The sequence below is a fragment of the Pleurodeles waltl genome, chromosome 5 (genome assembly GCF_031143425.1).
Source record: "Pleurodeles waltl isolate 20211129_DDA chromosome 5, aPleWal1.hap1.20221129, whole genome shotgun sequence".
Lineage (NCBI taxonomy): Eukaryota > Metazoa > Chordata > Amphibia > Caudata > Salamandridae > Pleurodeles > Pleurodeles waltl.
Window position 1 is genome coordinate 108087199 of NC_090444.1, and position 21262 is coordinate 108108460.

The 21262-nt window shown below is 42.6% G+C and overlaps 1 protein-coding gene across 2 annotated transcripts in view; it reads right to left on the reverse strand.

Annotated features, from left to right (window-relative positions):
* LOC138295431 (brain and acute leukemia cytoplasmic protein-like) overlaps window positions 1-21262 on the reverse strand; it is a 640139-nt gene that overhangs the window by 614557 nt on the left and 4320 nt on the right. The gene's annotated exons all lie outside the window — the stretch shown is intronic.

A 21262-nucleotide genomic window follows, 5' to 3' on the forward strand; every position in this document is an offset into this window, starting at 1 on the left:
TTCCCTAAACTCACAGCTGGAGTTGGATCCCAGGTGTCTTGTAGCAATCATGAACAAGTCCCGCACTACCAGCAGGCAAGCTCCAAATCTGCTCCTGGAACATCAATGGCTTGCTAGACAAACCTGAAGACAACCAGACGCTGAATTACTTGCTCTCCTTCCAGATAGTCATGCTACAAGAAACATGGGCCCAAAAAGTGCCAAAGACCCTAGGATACACTAACTAAACATACCCAGATACTAAAGAAGCCCTCTATTGCTGGCAAAGCAGTGGACTAGCAATATACATTCAGGCTGCCCTGCGTGGCAGCCACAACATGAAACCAGCAATTTGGAGCAGCCTGCAGACAGTCCTGAGCATCCTGAGACAGAGCCCTTTTAGACTCAACCTAGTACTCATGAACATCTACATACCCCCCAAAGGCAAAACTCAAATAGACGGCTAAAGAACATCTGATACATGAAATCCTAGCCCAGCAGGACAGTCCCTCGCCCTTCAAAATAATACTCTCAGGGGATTTTAATATGAACCTGCTGGGGCCACTCCAGGATGAGGAGTCACAGACAGCCCATTACTCCTTCTGACAGATTCCAGACCAAGCCCCAAACCCAGTCCTGCATGACAAAAAGGACAGAGAACTCATCATAGAGCTTCTACAATAATTGTACACCGTCATTTTCGTACCACAACCACAAAGCTTCCACTGTAATAGACTTTACAGTTTTTTTGGCCCCACTTATTCACCTGGTCTCCGGCTTCCTAATTAAGCGGAGGGACGAAAATGATCATCTATCTCAAGAGTTATCCCTTGCTCTGTAGTTGGACTGCCACAAACCAATAGACCCACTCCAAGGCAGCGTCCACATGGCAAATAACAAGTAGCTTAAATTGTCATTAAGAACAATTATGACCTGTCAGAAAGAGCTAACGGTTTATAGACAGCCCTTCTGACCAGTACGAGTGTTGTTCACACCACTTGGGAGCAGTTTACAACAAAATTTATAGACAGCCATCCATCCTCTGGTGGAAGCTCCAAACACAAATATAATACTTCCCAATCAGCAGCAAACAGAAAATGTAAGGAGCTTGAATGGAGCCTAAACCAAGCCCTTCACATGTATCAAAAAAAGCCAAGTGATGACAAGTTAAAGACAAACCTGGACAAGGCCAGGCTTGTGTACAGAAAGCACTTGTGGAATTTAAAGAGAGGTGACCGCTAAGCTATCTGCTAAATGTTTATATGACTTCAAGCCCAACAGGCACAACAAATTCTGGAAAATGGTGGACAACCTAAACAAACTGTCTCAAACAAGTGTCACAGTCAATATTCCAGAAGAGATGTGGTAACAGTATCTTACAAAACACTTGGCAAGTCAGGCCCCAAGTTGAGTCCGAAGAAGACCATAGGCATCCAAGCAACCCCTTTACCTCTTGTTCATAGACTACAAAGCTGCATTAGACCGAGTAGACAGAGAAAAGATGTGGAACAAACTGGCCAGCTGGAACATACCCAGCTCACTGCTGAGAGCTATAATCCTTCTCCACACCAAATCAGGATCAAAGTTCATGACGACGCTCACCTATCAAGAAGGATTCCAACCCTCCAGGGGCTACAACAAGGGTGTGCCCTAGCTCGCACCTTCCTCAACCTTTTCTTAGCTGACTTTGCCCCCTGCTTAGCGCAAGTTAATTCTCATTCTCCAAAGTTGGACAACAACATACTCCAGTGTTTGGTGTATGCTGACGATTTAGTGCTTATTAGACAGAGGCCACAGCCCACAGCCCAATACTCCAACATTAATGCCATTGCAGTCAACTTAAAAAAGTCCAAAATAATGATCCAGGAAAAACCATCTTGCCGTCAACACCAGTGGTATATGGGCAAGGACAAAATTGAGGCGGTGTGTGAATACAAGGTCCTGGGCACATATGTCACTAGCAAGGGCCCTTTTAAAGCACACTTGGAGCTTATGCACCAAAAATCAGTTTCTCTCACTGTTGCTTTTAAGCGCATCAAAGCAGCAACACAATACTCCACTTTTCTATCACTGCTGAAAATAATTGATGCTAAACTAATTTCCACCATTGCCTACGGAAGTGAAGTTTTAAAGGGGAGAGATGCTGTCCATCTGGACAACGCCATTATTAAACTCTTCAAGGCTGTCTATTTTTGCCAGCTTATGCGTCACCAGTCCAGCTTCACCTTGAATTTGGCTTAGTCATGCAATCCATTGCAAGACAGCGAGCCTACATTAACTCTGCTGCAAACTAAAGCAAGCTAGCCATGAGATGCTAAACTTCCATCTTTGGAATGAATTTCTGTACATTATCCAAGCTCAAGACTGACAGGGGATGCAATATCGCATGTGAATTCTGACTTTGTGTGTGCTTGAAAGTCAGGAAGATGAGGAGTCTGACCTAGCAGGTCATTCTGCTCCTTTTATATCCATTTTACATCTAATGGCGTCCATGGGGTTCTAGGGATTGACTTTCATTAAAGTACTCCCACTTGCTCACTTTATGTGCAGAGGCTCACATGCATGCACCGTGGTCAGTTGTACGCTTATGACAATATAAAGGTAGACAGCTTTCCTGCATATTGGAAGATTTTGTTTAGCCACATGAGGTTAACAGAATCCTTGGCACCTCTTCACAGAAGGTAGCGTTATGCCCTTTTTCTGTATCCCCTGCACTGGGGTCACTTCATCCTTTTTGCCTGAAACAATTCACATAGACATTACTGGGATTATATGGCTGCAGTTTTATTAACAATGTTTTGCTCTTTTTGCTGTTGCACCTGAGTGCTAACAGATCCCTTCACAGAGGGAGAAGCCTGCAGCAGGACGGAGCTTGTGTTTGCAAATGGTGATTCATGAAAGTTGTCCTTGCCTTTCAACCAAGGTTATCCAGTGTGCTTTAATGCTCCGGTTACTTATGGGAAATCTTCATTACTTCGAGTCCAAGTCTTTGCCAATACAGTCCTCACATGTGAGATCCCATCTCCTCCTAGCAGATATTATGCCCTAGCCAGATAAAAACAGATAAAAAACAATAAGGACGCTATAGCAGTAATTTTCCCATAAAACAATAAAAAAATAACTCAGGGGTCTGAAACAAACAGACTCCACTTACCTGAGACAGCTAGGGAACGCGTTTCTGCAGAAAAAATGACAGAATGTTTGGTGCATCAGTATTGGCACTTGTGTAATGGTGGCCATTTTGGGGGAAGTAATTCAAGTTGGCTAGGGAATAATATCTGCTAGGATGCGATCTCACATATAAAGACTAGATCGGGGGAGATGGATGAGGAGGTAATGGCTGAAGGCTAAAATAATACCTTACTTGGGTAAAGAAAAGAATCCACTGGTGAAATTAAGGCCCGGTGTTGGACCTGGCCCTTTTTGTGGGGTCATCCCTAAACTTTTTTGCCTCCTTCCTCCTAATTTTTATGACCAGTTTCTGTTGGCTCTAGGACTCTGGGCTCTTTACCACTGCTAACCAGTGCAAAAGTGCATTTGCTCTCTGTGTAAATTGTACTGGTGATTATTTTATCCCTGATTTGATTTACTAGTAAGTTCCTAGTAAAGTGCACGAGAGGTGCCTAGGGCCTGTAAACCAAATGCTACTAGTGGGCCTGCAGCACTGGTTGTGCAACCCACACAAGTAGCTCTGTAATCATGTCTCAGGCCTGCCACTGCAGGGTCTGTGTGTGCAGTTGTAACTGTAAATTCGACTTGGCAAGTGTACCCACGTGCCAGGCCTAAACCTTCCCTTTTCTTACATGTAAGGCACCCCTATGGTAGGCCCTAGGTAGCCCCAAGGGCAGGTTGCAGTGTATGGTTAAGGTAGGACATATAGTAATGTGTTGTATATGTCCTGACAGTGAAATATTGCTAAATCCGTTTTTCACTGTTGCAAGGCCTGTCCCTCTCATAGGTTAACACGGGGGCTACCTTTAAATCTGATTAAAGTGTAGATTCCCTTTGGGAGCGGATGGACATGTGGAGTTTGGGGTCTCTGAGCTCACAATTTTGAAAATATACCTTTTAGTAAAGTTGATTTTAAGATTGTGTGTTTGAAAATGCCACTTTTAGAAAGTGAGCATTTTTCTTGCTTATACCATTTCTGTGACCCTGCCTGTTTGTGGATTCCCTGTCTGGGTCAGTTTGACAGTTGGGCTGGTTGCACCTCACACTAGACAGTGACACAAAGGGAGCTGGGGTGTAGTCTGCATTTCCTGATGAGCCATCTGTGCTAGGAGGGAGGGGATGAGTGGTCACTCACACCTGAAAGGTCTGTGCCTGCCCTCACACAATGCAGTCTCCAACCCCCTGGTGAGTGTCTGGGGCCTGGCCTGGGCAAGGCAGGATTTCACATTCAAAAGAGACTTTACTTTGAAGTAGGCCTACTTCAAAGGAGAAAATGGGTATAAGAAGGGCACCCAAAACCACAGACTTTAGAACACTTCTGGAAACCAAGAGGAACCTCTGCCTGGAGAAGAGCTGAAGAGCTGAGGAAGAAGAGCTGCCCTGCCTGTGACTGTGCTTTGTGGAGCTATCCTGCAGTTGCTGCTTCTGCCAGAGTAAGAGGGCAAAGGCTGGACTTTGTGTGCCTTCCATCTTGTGAAGATCTCCAAGTGCTTGATTTAGAGCTTGCCTCCTGTTGTTTGAAGTCTCAGGGACAGCAAAGACTTCTCTCTGCCAGCACCTGGAGTCTCTGGAGAGACTCCTACTCTGCCCTTTGGTGCCCATCCAGTTCCTGGGACCCTGAAAGGAGAAGCTGGCAGCCTAAGAGGAAGAAATCCACACACGGAACTCTGTGCGGGGAAAAGATCGACGCGACTCCGATCTGCGGCTGAAAAATCGACGTGCCGCCGGCTTCGCGGCTGAAAATCTACGCTCGCCTGCAACACGACCGAAGAATCGACTCACGGAGCTGGAGAAACGACACGCAGCATCACTGACGGAGGCTGGTAAGATCGCAACCCGCACTGCGTGGTTTTCAGATCATTGTGCGGCTGGATTTCCGACGCAAGCACCGCTGGGCATGTAAAAACAACGCAAGGCCTGCCCGGACCCGAGAGTGCTGACCAGATCGATGCATCGCTCTCCTGCGGAGAGAAGAAACAACCTGACGAAAGGAGAAACAATTCAAGGTCTCTCTCATGAGTGAAATCGACGCATCGCAAGCCCTTTTTGACGCACACTCACTCGTGCGGGGTTATTTTTGATGCACCCAAGGTACATTTTCACGCTAACAGTGTTATTGTGTGTTTAAAACTACATGAAGACTCTTTTTGATTTTTAATTGATAACTTGACTTGTGTATTGTTTTGGTCTTGTTTTGTTTAGATAAATATTTCCTATTTTTCTAAACCTGTGTTGTGTCATTTCGTAGTGTTTTCATTAAGTTACTATGTGTGTTGGTACAACTACTTTACACCTAGCACTCTGAAGTTAAGCCTACTGCTCGTGACAAGCTACCAAGGGGGTAAGCAGGGGTTAGCTCAGGGTGATTCTCTTTTACCCTGACTAGAGTGAGGGTCCTTGCTTGGACAGGAGGTAACCTGACTGCCAATCAAAGACCCCATTTCTAACAGTGAACATGGCACGAAACGGGCAAGCAAGTCGAGCCTAGAATCCCACAAGCAGTCACCACCCTGAAGAATACAAAGGATGAAGAAAACAAAGCTCTGGAGTAAAGTTGATGATGCAGAATGTTGATAATAAGCTGAAATACCGCATCCAACTGCGAGTGGACAAATTATTACTAAACAAAGGGATAATTGGCTGATTACGGCTCCTGAAGGCAAACAGGGATTAAAGAGGTGTAGCATGAAATGAGCTAGGATGGAACACAGCTCCCATTTTGGACTCACTTCCAGTTATCATGCTTCCAGGTAAGACAGCCTGAAAAGTAAAAGGGACAGAGGAGCAGGCCACTGTGAAGAAAACTGGATTCTTGGCTAAGGAGGGGGGGCCATAAACCCAGATAAGTGAGTACCTTGGTTGCATGGTCTAGAGGCTGTTGGGTATACTTAAATAGTGACGAAAATTATAAAATACATTTGTTGTGTGCAACTTAATTTACATTTAAAAATTGACCTCCAGATCCATGCACCGAAATGAAATACATGCAGAGTGGCTCTGCACACTGTGGACAAAGCAAAACATTATCACTCACAATGAGGTGTGCCAATGGTGGTACTGGGATGACCCATAGTCCCATGCTGTATGTTGTGGAGGGCAGAAGCAAAGGGTAGATAACACTGCAGTAGGCCAGTGGATGAATAGGGTTCACTTAAGGATTTTTTTTTTTTAAACACAGGGCATCAGCTTACGCCAGGCCTGAAAATGAAAAAAGTCTGGGTAGAGCAAGTAAAAAGGAAACATTTCCTAAACGTAGCAATTTGATTTCTAACAAACTGAGTGTTGCATTGGGTTTCTATTCACATCAGAAAAGAGGTGTATGCCCTGTATGTAATTCTATATGTCAAAAGGCACAGCAATGTTGGGCTACATGCCTCTGGAAAATATTGTGGAATAACTCCTACATCGATCGTTACTTGTTTTTGAAGCAACTCTCAAAGTACTGTGAGGTCATATAATGGTTTATTAGCTAGAACAAAAACCTCTGTACTTAACAGTATTAGCCCTTCATTTGTATACCGTCTGTACCTGCTCCATTTCCTACTTGTAAGTAAAACATGACAGCATTTATTATTTCAGTCGCTGCACCACATTGAGTATTAAATCAGTCAATTAATCAGTCAGCCAATAAATAAATCAATCAAGCATGTCCGTTTGGAAAAATCCATAAAACACAGACACCCACAAACACATAAACACACAGTCACACGTGCACAGTCTCTCTCACACACACACTTACTTTTCCATTGATATGCAACAATTGCAATCATTTTACATACTAACAGCCTCATTTACAAGCCCTTGTGCTGCTGCGTCATTGTTTTTAAGGAGCGGCGGTACTAGCAGCGCACTACCCTGCTCCATATTTACAAACTGACGCATTGGACCAAATGAGTCAGTTTGTAAAGTCCTGCGTCACATTATACCTGTGCCTGGTAGAACATGTGCAGCATAGGTGTTCCCATGGAAAAAGTCACGTGGAACTGATGCAAAGAAATTTCCAACCTTTCACTACATCACTCTATGACTTCACCCTATCAAAACTTTACAGCATGCTTAGACCAGGAGTAAAATTGACGCAGGACTTTTTCCAATGCAACTCCAGCAATGCGTCACTTTAGCACCAAAAGAGGTGTCAGAAATTCTGATCAGTGAAAACATGCGCCATGGAGCTCTGTACAGTAAATACTGCGCATCCATGGCATCATGAGGGGATGTGCGGCAGGCGCAAGAAGTCTAACCCATTGATGACAATGCACCAGTTTCTTGTATATGAGGCCCTAAGTATGACTCATAACAATGTTTAACATCTAAATTTTTCATTGAACACGTGACCATCCGACTCCTATACCGAAAAATCTAATTCATGTAGAGACATTGATGCTTTCATGAAAGCAAATTTTCCCCAGATACAATTCGAGTAATTATAATATAATTGTTATAAGGATTTTGTATTAGTTTTGTGTCATGCATAGTTGTAACCTACTGCCCACTGCCTACCTGCTTCACAAATGACTCCATTTCTTCTCTTATAGACTGATTTTGGAATCCACTCTTTGAGCCTTTTATTCATGTGTCGCCTCCTTGATACACTGCTCCACCATTTAAATGGGTTTACATCCTGCTTGAAAAAAATGCAATGCAAGGCTAGCCAGTCTCACTCTATTCTATTTCCTGATGTGAAGGCATGCTTTTTTCAGCTGTAAGCTGTTCATCTATTTTTTCTGGTTATACTGTCGTACTTAAAACGCATTCTTTTGGGAGACTCACTACCTCATTTGGTCACATGCAGGATTTCCCTCTATGAAAAAGTATTTTACAAGTCGATACATGGAATTATAGTGTAAGATTTTATTACTATGGTGATATGTTGTCCGCTTAGCTAGCCCAAGTCTCCAGGTCTCTCATTGCCCTTTCCTGGATATGCGAAGACCAAGACAAAGATGGATGGATGGATGGATAAATGGATGGACGGATGGATACTTCAGTGCTCATTTAATCTGTTTATTTCAATGCATGCTACAACACTAACACTACTCAGGGCCCTGGTTAGAGTTTAGTGGGGATACACTGACATAAACGTGGTGGATGTCCCATTTACCATATTACAAGTTCATTATCAGCTTTAGCATTTGGAATATTCACCATGTTTGTGACACCGTATTCCATATGTCAAACTCTAATTAAGGCCATTAGTGTCCAGAGCGGCCTTTTACCACAATACATAATTCAAATTCGTACAATAAGAGACTGAGACATCCATGAATTTAGTAATTCAAGGAAAATAAGGACAATGAGGGGCACTTAGTATGCTGCAACATTTCAAAGTTTTAGATTACACTCTGAAAAGCTTCCTTTGTTTTAAAAACATGAAAATATTGTATACACAACTGTAAGTTTCAGGCAGTTACGAAACACATAATTTACTCTTATCAGTCCTCTTTGGAGTGCAAAATGATGAGCCCTACTTAGTCTCCACTCAATTTAGGTCATTAATCCAATTCGGGTGCCAATAAACCTTGGCACCCTAATTATCATCATCACTAGAGGTTCAATGCCTGTTTTTTCCTGCACAAATGAGCCCAACTAGAACTGGCATTTGGCTGTGCAAAATAATGCACATTTCGAATTTAGCCCCTGAGACCAAGTAAATTATTCCTATGTTAATCATGAGTTCAAAGTGCAGTCTTGAACTGGGGTGGTAACATTGTACTCAGTAAAACAGCACTGATGAGCACTGGCATGTAGCAGATGCAATTATACCTCCCAAAAACAGGGCAACTCCTAAGGTTGACTCATAATGATGCCCACTGTGTTCGAACAGTTCTTTACTCTCACACTATCACTATGCACGATGTTTTTACACTATTCTTTTCTCACTAAGGCCCATATTTATACTTTTTTAGCACCGCATTTGCGCTGCTTTTTGATGCAAAAATGTCGCAAACTTACAAAATACCATTGTATTTTGCAAGTTTGGCGCTGCTTTTGCGTAAAAAAATGATGCAAATGCGGTGCTAAAAAAGTATAAATATGGACCTAAATGTCTGTTTTCTTTCTTACTTCCATGATATAATTGTTATAGTACCCTCTGCTCTATATTATAAGGATATTGCAAGACACAGAGTGGTTCCATAACCACACAGATGAACAAGTCTGAAGGCCGAGTTTCTTTATAAGTTATTGGAACTCCGAGGTGACTTGCAATATCCTTATCATGTACTGCAGGGGGTACGTTATCCCATATAATACATGGTCACATCATCACCTTTGCCACAAACCACTTAAAACCTTGGTGCGTAGCTCTTTCATATGAAAGAGCAATAATGTTTGCAAACATGAAGAGTAAAAATAAAACCTCTGTTGAAAAATAAAACACATCAGAAAACTGTTAGATATTAATTGCAAACAGATATTAGAAACAGTTTCATACAAGTCAGTTTAAAAAGAGCTGAAGTAGCTCAGAACGTGTAGAAACATGCAGAACGATTTTAGGTTTTCTCTGTCTAAAGAGTGCAAAAATATATTCCCTCTGCTTGTCATTTTAAGCTATTAAAATGCAGCCGAAGAAAGAAAATCAACTGTTCTGTTGTCATTGTTTTAAACAGCTGCTTCAATTATGCTCCTTGACCAAATCTGCCCTTCACCTCAGCTGCTGGCTCTGGCTGTGATGTCAGTACTTAACTGTAATAACCTTATAATAACCTTATAATAGTTGAGTTCCGACGCCTTCTCTTTATAATCAATGACTTGGTGCATCACAAGTCACCAATTATAAAGAAATCACTGACTGCCGTTTATACAGGGATTGTAGAATCCCTTGTATTATAAAAATATTAACGTCCACATCTATCATTGCGCTCTTATGATCTCTGCATTTTGCATACATATATGAATGGGTTCACAGCCTTGAGAATCTTACCCAGGTGTTGTAGGGTTCCATGTAAATGCACCTTTAGTTCCACATTCCGGACATGCGTAGATGTGTGAAAATAAATCTCCATCCACACAGGGGACACTTTGGGGCATATTTATAAGCCCCTTGCACTGCCTTAGCATCATTTTTCTGATGCTAAGGCAGCGCTAAGGTGGCCTTTTCCCCCACGTCAGATTTACAAAGTGGCGCAATGTGCCAGATTATGCCTGTGCCAAGGGGGGCTTTTCCCTGTTAGGAGGCCTTAAAGAATGGTGTAGTGAAATTTACAAGATTTCACTGCGTCATTTTTTCTGTCATTTTGAATGCCTTCTCATGGCAGGCGTTAAAATGACGCACCCCTTGAAATAAAAGGACATCCTTGTGCTTTGCTGCACTACCGGCAAAATTGTTGACGCTAGTGCAGCAAAACGCCACAATAGCATAAAAAAATGTTGACGCTATTGGCATAACGACCGCCATGGTGCGTCGTATTGTCAATACAACGCAACTATGGTTTCGTTAGGTGGCGGTAGGGGCACGCAAGAAAAGTGGCGTATCAGGACCAATGCCCCCTTTATTGTAAATATGACCCTTTGTGGCTTTCTTTCAGAGAAATAAAAGCCTTGCTTAGTACAAGAGCATGTTACGGTGCCCAGCAGACTATTTTTTTAAAACATTGTTTTGCCGGAACAGCTCTACTATGCTGGTAGGAGCTCATTCAACCACACCATACACCAACCTGGCAGAGTATTCTCGAAAACCTCATAAAGATTAATACAGACCATCATTTTTGAGAAATAAAACCCTCATAAACAACATATTGATCTTGCATATAGTAAAAGCAGAGCCTGTTTGCATTGTCGATGCTTATTCCCTGCCGAATTCATAAAACCATCCTCTGTTTCTCTTCCCTACCCTATTATATTTTTCTCTTTCATCTTCTATCATTCTATTCTCACATTTTTTATTTCTTCACCTTCAGTCTCCCCGTAAATCGTTAGCTACGATGTGTGAGCGAAAATGTGGTTGGCGGCAGATGATAAAGGCTGGGTGACAGAAATGACTGAGGTAAGTACTGACAGGTCGGGAATGGTCGGTAGCTTAATAGAAAGAGTGTGCAAAGAAATAAGGTCAGAAACTAGTCCATTGTCATGAGCCCCATCAGACAAATGACCATTAAAACAAAAGCAATGGACCCACAAACCAAAGCCAGAAGCAATATTTCATTTTTCAATAGTAGGGTAGCAATTGTTTATATTATCAGCAAAGAAGTAAGTGGACTGGGAAACCATACGTGTGTCTAGTGTACAATTCATATTACACTGTGCAGTTCACCTCCATTGCACTGCATCTGTGTCAGGAAACTGACTAATATCAGTGCTATAAAATCCCAAAGTATCCCACAAACGAGCCAAATCATCAACTACTCGTATCGAGAGTTCCCAGAGATTAATACATTCACACGAGCCCAAAAAAATCCCCAAATTTTTATATGATCTCTGTTATAGATCACTTAAACCACAGAAAAGGGCATCAAGGGTAAAATAAAAGAAAGTAAAGATTTGGGGTAAAAGTAGTCTACTTGGTGTTCCCACTGCAACGCTAAGTCAAATACGGCCATGGAAATGGACCACATGGTAGTGAAAAGTCAGAGAATGGACAGGGAAGTGAGAGCAAGAAAAAAGTGACACGAGCAGGGGAAAATGGAGAAGCAGAGAGAGTGAAAAATTGTGGGGAGAACTGAGGGAGATTTCAAGGGGAAACTATAATCCCCAAAATGAAAAAAAAGAAGGAGGGTTGTAGTCGTAGAGGAAATGATGGTGAAGATCAGAGAATGGGGCGGCAGAGGAGAGAGGTTGACTGCAAATTCAAAAGAAGAGCTGAGAGAGGAGGTTGGAACCTAGACGAAACACTACAGGGGATAAGACAAGGAAGGAATGAAGGGTGGGATGGTTAAAGGTATGAAGAAAGCGCTAACAGATCATTAAAAAGAGTACGTGGAAATTTAGCATGGGGCTGTGCCCTCGCTGGTCAGGCCTGCAGTAGAAAAAAGATAACGATGAGGAGACAGGAATGAGATGGAGAGTCTGAAAAGAAAAGACAAAGAAAAAAATATCCAGCTAAAAAGAAGACGAGAAAGACTCTAAGTGACGTCAAGGAATAAGGGTACAAAATTGGCACTATGAAAGACGTTCACAAATTTAATTTGTTGGACAGGTGAATTTAGGTTAATTTGCACATTTCTAGGAAACCTTGCCATCAGCACGAGTCCTTCCTTTGACGTTTCAATAAGAAAAAATGGGAAACATCCTGAACAACGAGGTCTAAACCACTAGTTGCCTGAACCACTACTGCTTAACAACTAAAAAGTCTCTACAATGAAGTACTGAATAACTCCTGTCTAAACAACGATTTTGCCTGAAGAACAATTGCCTGAACATCGATCTTTAAGGTAAGTTTTTCTTTTTTTTGTTTGTTTATTAGTTGTTTAGAATATATATATATATATATATATATATATATATATATATATATATATATATATATATATGTGTATATATATACATATACACATATATATATATATATATATATATATTGTTCAGAATTTATATGACTTGCCTTAAAATTTTAAAATTCGTTGTTCAGATAATTGTTATTCAGGCAAAATCGTTGTTTAGACAGTAGTTGTTCAGTACTTCGTTGAACAGACTTTTTAGTTGTTTAGCAGTAGTGGTTTAGGCTATTGTTGTTTAGGACCAAGTTGTTCCGTCACATATTTGATAGTTCCTAACTCTGATTCCTCTAATAGGCATAATGCATCCTCCAATGAGCTGACAAAGAGCAGACCACAGCTAATGACCATTAAATGCTGCCCCTTCTATTGTCCTGGCACTGGGAAGGGAGGAAACAGCACTGGGAGTTGAACGCCTTCAGGATTCTTTAAGTAGAAAAAGATGATTGTTCTACCCTGCACAAAAGAAGTCATCACTTGCTTCCAGACTGAAATGAATGAAAAAGTAAGGTTCATATGGAAGATCAAGCACATTGCCTCACAGGGATGTGTGTTGGACACCTCAGTGGATCTGTAGCAGGAGTGTGGGAGTTGTAAAACATTTCTGGCATATTGGACTACAGCTATTGGTCCTTCACTGGACTGTGCAGGGATAACCTGGGTTTATTGGCATGATGTATGACATTCTGTACATCACTCGTTTGTCACCAGGTGAGCATATCCCAAAACACTGTCATATAACCTCCAGCATAGTGGCACCCATCCCTGTACACTGACAGCAGCTTCTAGTACATTAAGCATCTCTCTGGGTGACCCCTCAGATCCATTTGGGAGAGGTAACCCTGGAAAGAGAAAATTGTACTGGACCACAAACAAGGATCTCCCATTCATTCGATTTGTTTAAATGGGAACATCTCCACTTTCTTTTTAATGTTCTCCCCGTGCATTTCAACTTTGACATATCCTGTTGTTCATGTATTGTAAACTTCTAGTCCAGGATTTTATTTCCATTTTAAGAAAGAATTGTTATTTATGGTTTCAGTAACAAATGTATAAAAAAAATTACATCAAGTTATCCTGCCCCCATTTATGTCTAGCTGCTAATTTAGATGGCCACCCTCTAATAGTTTGTTAAATGCAATATTTGTGTATGTAACTTGATGATGCGCAAGAGCATTTTGAACAGAAATGCTTTAAACAAAAGCAGATATAATACAGCCAATGCAGTTTGTACAGACTCACACACAATACTAAGTGAAGTGTTCGGAGGTGATGGAAATATAGGAATCACGTGTGTGTGTAATGTCTGCTGGGCGGAGGGTATTTCAGGATGGGGTGCGGTATAAGGAAGGAGGTCCGGTGTCCCATGCGGGAGACAATGTGGCGTTGGGGGGTGACTAGAGATTCATAACCAATCTGCTCAATCATCAAACTTTGATCTAGAGCCAGAGGCAGAAAAGGGGGGAAGAAGGAGGAAGAGAAACCAGTTCCAAAAAGGAAAAAGCATGTATGAAGAAGAACCTGTAAAAGTGAGACAAAAAGGAGGAATAAATGGTAGTGGGAGAAGGAGGAACAAGTACAACAAAGACTGGACAGACCAGGTATTCGCCAGCTATGGCATTTAGCATTGCCAGCAGAGGGCTCCTAAGAAAAACTTTATGTGCCTTAATTTATTTAAGCATTTTTAACAAATTAAGCACTGTATTAAAATACTATTCTATTGCTACAGTGGGAAGTGGGTAACCACAATTTGTGCAGTGAAAACAGCAGTGATTGTGGAATATCTCGCTGCCTATTTGATTTCAATCAGAGCCCTTCAGTGACCCATCTGAAATTATCTCTATCTCCTGCTCCTTATTATTCAGCACCTTCCCCTTCAGGTGGGAGAAGATGTAAAGTTTGCCTCTTCAGCTGTTTTTTCGCCTGCAGAGCAGTTGCAACAGCGCTATAATTGTATCTCTCTTGGGACCACTGCATGGCATGCATATTCCAAAGATGTGACTCTAGCATCCTCGGGTCAACAAACACGAACTCTCGGACAGACAAACTGACTGCTGCAGACGAGAGGGAATAACGAAAGATATTGTGAGGCTGAATCTTCGCTCTGTTCTTTTGTGGATTCCTTTTCCTCTGGTGAAGATACAGCCGTGTATTTTATCACATAAGAAAAATAGAGCATCTGCAGACTTGCTTGCAGACATTTCTTTTATTTCCTCCGCTGGGAACATATTTTCCCCTCTGGAATCGCCTACCCTTGTTTTCCTTTGACCTATGATAAATACAAATAATCATATCCTTTTTTGTATATGTATGTGTACACAAAAAAGGCAGCATTAGAAGGCACCCTAGGATTAGAGGGCAGGGAATAAAGGGCAGAATTATATATGGTTTATTGTTTTTTTGCAGAAGGTAGATACAGTATAGTATGGAATAATGATCCTGTCCTTAACAAAGAGTACGTCTCAGAACAATTCAATGCAGGGAAAGGGTCGGAAGACGGTAAGTGGTTTCTGAATATCCACAGCTTTAAGCTTCTGGGTGTTCACAGACTTTCAGGTCATTACCACCTTGTAAAGGCTGCTCATCACCCACACGGAGATATTTACTCCCACAAAAACATCAATGTGATTAAATCACTTAATGAATTACAAAACTGCATTGTACTCACACAAGAATCTGTTCACATTCGTAGATTACTCTGACACTTCCAAGTATCTTTATGTATTAGTTAAAACACGTCTGTCACTCAAACAAAAGAACCATCTGGAGCCTCTAGTGACCAACATGGCCCATTCTGGTACATGGATTGTACTTGTTTGTATCAATTAGCCACTTAGAATTAGCACCAACATCAAAAGAGTAAACCATCCAATCACTACCACTGTGTACTGAGCTCCCACCCCTTCATTCGCCCATTACATTCCATCATTACTACTGCATACTAGAACCCACCCTTCGCTTCATTCACCCAGTACATTCCATCATTTGGACTGTGTACTCGAAACCCCCTCCTCTTCATTCACCCAGTACATCTCATAACTACCATACACATGAGCCCACCACACCCATTCACCCAGTAGATTCCATCATTGCCACTGCCTACTTGAACCCCCCCTTCATTCACCCAGTACAGCCCGCCATTATCACTGTGTATGTCAACCTAACCTCCCATTCATTTACCCTTGCACCCCACCAATACCACAGTGTACTTGCACCCATCCTCCCACTCATTCACCCAGTGCATTCCACCAATACCACTGCGTACTTGTACCCTTCCTCCCACTCATTCACCCAGTGCATTCCACCAATACCACTGCGTACTTGTACCCACCCTCACACTCATTCACCCAGTGCATTCCACCAATACCACTGTGTACTTGTACCCACCCTCACACTCATTCACCCAGTGCGTCCCACCAATACCACTGCGTACTTGTACCCACCCTCCCACTGAGTCACCCAGTGCATCCCACCAATACCACTATGTACTTGCACCCACCCTCCCACTCTTTCACCCAGTACATCCCACCAATACCACTGTGTACTTGCACCCACCCTCCCGTTCATTCACCCAGTGCATTCCACCAATACCATTGTGTACTTGAACACATCCTCCCATTCATACACCCAGCACATCCCATTACCTCCATATAAATGAGCCCACCATCCCCATTCACCCAGTACATTCCATCATTTCTACTGTGTACTTGAACACACCCTCCCATTCATTCACACAGTATATCTCGTTGTAGCCAATGTGTACTTGAGTACACCTCCCCTTTCATTCACCCAGTACATTTCATTACCACTGCATACGTGAACCCAACCCCCTTCATTCACCCAGTACATCCCACCATTATCACTGTGTATGTCAACCTAACCTCCCATTCATTTACCCTTACATCCCACCAATACCACTGTGTACTTGTACCCACCCTCACACTCATTCACCCAGTGCGTCCCACCAATACCACTGCGTACTTGTACCCACCCTCCCACTGAGTCACCCAGTGCATCCCACCAATACCACTATGTACTTGCACCCACCCTCCCACTCTTTCACCCAGTACATCCCACCAATACCACTGTGTACTTGCACCCACCCTCCCGTTCATTCACCCAGTGCATTCCACCAATACCATTGTGTACTTGAACACATCCTCCCATTCATACACCCAGCACATCCAATTACCTCCATATAAATGAGCCCACCATCCCCATTCACCCAGTACATTCCATCATTTCTACTGTGTACTTGAACACACCCTCCCATTCATTCACACAGTATATCTCGTTGTAGCCAATGTGTACTTGAGTACACCTCCCCTTTCATTCACCCAGTACATTTCATTACCACTGCATACGTGAACCCAACCCCCTTCATTCACCCAGTACATCCCACCATTATCACTGTGTATGTCAACCTAACCTCCCATTCATTTACCCTTACATCCCACCAATACCACTGTGTACTTGTACCCACCCTCACACTCATTCACCCAGTGCGTCCCACCAATACCACTGCGTACTTGTACCCACCCTCCCACTGAGTCACCCAGTGCATCCCACCAATACCACTATGTACTTGCACCCACCCTCCCACTCTTTCACCCAGTACATCCCACCAATACCACTGTGTACTTGCACCCACCCTCCCGTTCATTCACCCAGTGCATTCCACCAATACCATTGTGTACTTGAACACATCCTCCCATTCATACACCCAGCACATCCCATTACCTCCATATAAATGAGCCCACCATCCCCATTCACCCAGTACATTCCATCATTTCTACTGTGTACTTGAACACACCCTCCCATTCATTCACACAGTATATCTCGTTGTAGCCAATGTGTACTTGAGTACACCTCCCCTTTCATTCACCCAGTACATTTCATTACCACTGCATACGTGAACCCAACCCCCTTCATTCACCCAGTACATCCCACCATTATCACTGTGTATGTCAACCTAACCTCCCATTCATTTACCCTTACATCCCACCAATACCATTGTGTACTTGCACCCACCCTCCCACTCATTCACCCAGTACATTTCATCATTACCACTGCGTACCTGTACCCACCCTCCCACTCATTCACCCAGTGCATTCCACCAATACCACTGTGTACTTGTACCCACCCTCCCACTCATTCACCCAGTGCATCCCATTACCACCATGTACATGAGCCCACCACCCCCATTCACCCAGTACATTTCATTATTACCACTGTATACTTGAACACACTCTCCCATTCATTCACCCAGTATATCCCAATGTAGCCAATGTGTACTTGAACACACCCTCCCATTCATTCTCCCAGTACATCCCATCATAGACAATGTGTACTTGATTACACCTCCCCTTTCTTTCACCCAGCATACCCTACCAATACCACTGTGCACTACTTGAACGCCTCCTGCCCTTCATTCTATCACTGGAATGGGAACTAACAGCAAACACTTCCATCATCTCCTTCCAGGACTCCACCAAATCCCTCTCCCTCAGCAATCCTTATCTTGAATTGTCCTATCTCTAAATCCCTCTTGTACTGTGACCTGCTAAATAAGTAATATTACTGCTCCTGTGGTAATCGCATTACCGCACTGGTAATACAGTGTGTTAATACGGATGTGGTGCTTTGCACAATCCTACTGCATTACTCCAAGTCAGTCAAACAATATACATATCTGACAATCTAATTATCATGCACTTATTGTATTTTGACCCTCTAAAATAGAACCTATCTGGTCAAGAACACACAGTTATAATGATAATCAAGAATGCTTTCAATCAGCTTCAATATCACCTTCAAAGCACTCTGTTTCAACCACAAATTCATCTAGGGGAAATGCCCTAAGTATTTCAGTGGCAAAAGAAAACACTTTATCAAGGGGTTGTCCCTGTACTCATTAAACCAAACACAAGGCGTATTCTGCAGAATGTGATGAGTATTCTACAAATATGCCAACCGACTTTTTGTTACCTCTGGTTGCACTCACTGCTTGTGGTATAAAACATCATGAGGTAAATTTTTGGAAGAGCAGCACCACATAAAGCTATATAGAGATATCCATCAATTAGAAAAATATTAATACTTACCAATATATAAATGTACACATTTTGCACAAATACCAATTAATGAAAAGGACTTGACAAACCAGTAGATCTAAATATTTGTTATGGGAAGTGCATGGTAGTAACTAGGTGCTGTACTCAGCTGTCCTAGAAAGGAAATCTCATAATGAAACAAAATCTTGGGGTACAGCAGTATGGAAGCTGGGGATATTGCCCTTTGCTGAACCGACAGCATTAGCAAAGCTAAGCTTTATCCTCAATGAAGATTGTTTTGAAAAGGATTCAGAAGGCGAAGCATGCATTGTAAGTGGCAAACTTAAAAAGACATGCACAGCAAAATATTACACAGACAATTATTTTGGCAATGTGCTATCACAAAGGGCTATATACATAATGATATTACCATGTTAAGATAGGTCAATAAGTAATACGGTCAGTGATGCTCTCAGCAGGCAATGTGTACCTTAAAGGATAAAATCCTGGTTGAGCAACCTCAGTCTTTCACCTTACTGAAATCAATGAGTGATCTCCTTTGAGTTGCTCAGTATTAATAACTGTTATTTACAGCACTGTGAAACTGCAGCATCTGCAGTGACCAGAGCCATGTTGAAAGGAAAGAATTATCATTATGATTATTAGTCACAGTTATAACCGTAACAATGGCAAAAATCACATAATTTTTTGTAGCAGTACCTACACTGCTCCTAATACTACTATTACTTCAACTACTATTACCACTACAAGTAATACTAGTAGCCAAAAAAAAAAAAAAAAATATGGATTGTATTATTATCATTATTCGTATTATTATTATTATTATTATTATTATTATTATTATTATTATTATTATCATCGTCACTATCATCATCATTATCATCATCATTTGGTTAATGTGATCACTGCATAGGTCTAGGTGTGTAATCAATAAGAGAACTGATCCATGGCTGGCATAGTGCGGAATGGAGACCTGTATTTATAGTGCTATTAGGTCCCAGGCTGTGACAGAAAGCACATCTATGAACATGTATAAGGTGGAGATGTGGTACCAAGCAAACAAGTAGAAACATGTATATGCAAGAATAGGAGAGGTGATGCACAGGGAGCAGACAGTAGCCATGAATATATATGACATGGAGATATGGTACCCGGGGAGCGAGGAGCAGCCATAAATATGTATGAGCTGGAAATGTGGTCTCCAGGTAGTGGGTAGCGCCCATGAATATGTATGAAATGGAGATGCACCACATAGGGAATGGGCAGTGGCCATGAAAATATATAAGAGGGAAATGTGGTACACAGGGAGCAAGTAGCATTCATGAATATGAATGAGTTGGAGAGGCTGCCTATGGGGAGTGGATAGTGGCCATAAACTGTGTAGGGGTTAGAGATGCACAGCCAGGTAGGTGGTAGTAGCCATGAATATGTATGAGTTAAAGATGTTACACCTGGAGAGCGCGTAGCAGCCATTAATGGTGTATGCATTAGAGCAGAGATGTGGCAGCTGTGGAGTGGGCACCAGCCATTGTTATGTATGAGTTGGAGATGGAGATGCTCCACCCGGGGAGTGAACAGGGGTCATGAATATGTATGAGCTGGAGATGTAGTACTCAGGTAGCGGATATCACCCACAAAAATGTATGAGTTGTGTATGCTTCACTTGGGGAGTGAGTAGTAGTCATTAGTGGTGAATGAGTTAGAAATGTGGCAGCTGTGGAGTGGGCAGCAGCCATGATTATGTTTGAGTTGGAGATGTGGCACCTGGGAAGCAGCCATGAATGGTGTTTGAGTTACAGGTGTGGCAGCCGGGGAGCGGGGAGCTGCCATGAATGGAGCAAGAGTTAGAGACATGGCAGCCGAGAAGCAGGGAGCAGCCATAATTATCTATAAGCTGGAGATGCTGCACTGTGGGAACAGGTAGAAGACATGAATGGTGTAGGAGTTAGAGATGTACAGCCGGGGAGGGGGTAGCAGCCATAAATATGTATGAGTTTAAGATGCTGCACCTGGGGAGAAGGTAACAGCCATGAGTGGTGTATGATCTAGAGATGCAGCAGCTGTGGAATGGATTGTATTCAATGGAAGTGCTGCACCTGGGAAGCGTGTAGCAGCAATAAATATGTATGAGCTGTATATCTGTTACTCAGGAAGTGGGTAGCTGGCATGAATATGTATGAGTTGGAGAAGCTGCACCTGAGGAGTGAGTTCCAGCCATGAGTGGTGTATTAGTTAAAGATGTGTCGCCTGTGGAGTGGGTAGCAGCCATGAATATGTATGAGTTAGAGATGCTGTACCTGGGAAGTGACAGCGGCCCTGAATGGTGTATGAGCTAGAGATGTGACAGCTATGGAATGGGTAGCATCCATGATTATGTATGAGTTGGAGATGCTGCACCTGGGGAGCAGATAGCAGCCATGAGTGGCATGTGAATTAGAGGTGGGACATCCATGAAGTGGGTAGCAGCAACTGGAGATGCTGCACCTAGGGAAGCAACCATGAATAAGTATGAGCTGGATATGTGGCACTCAGGAAGTGGGTAGCTGGCATGAATATGTATGAGTTGGAGATGATGCACCTGGGAAGTGAGTAGCAGGCATGAGTGGT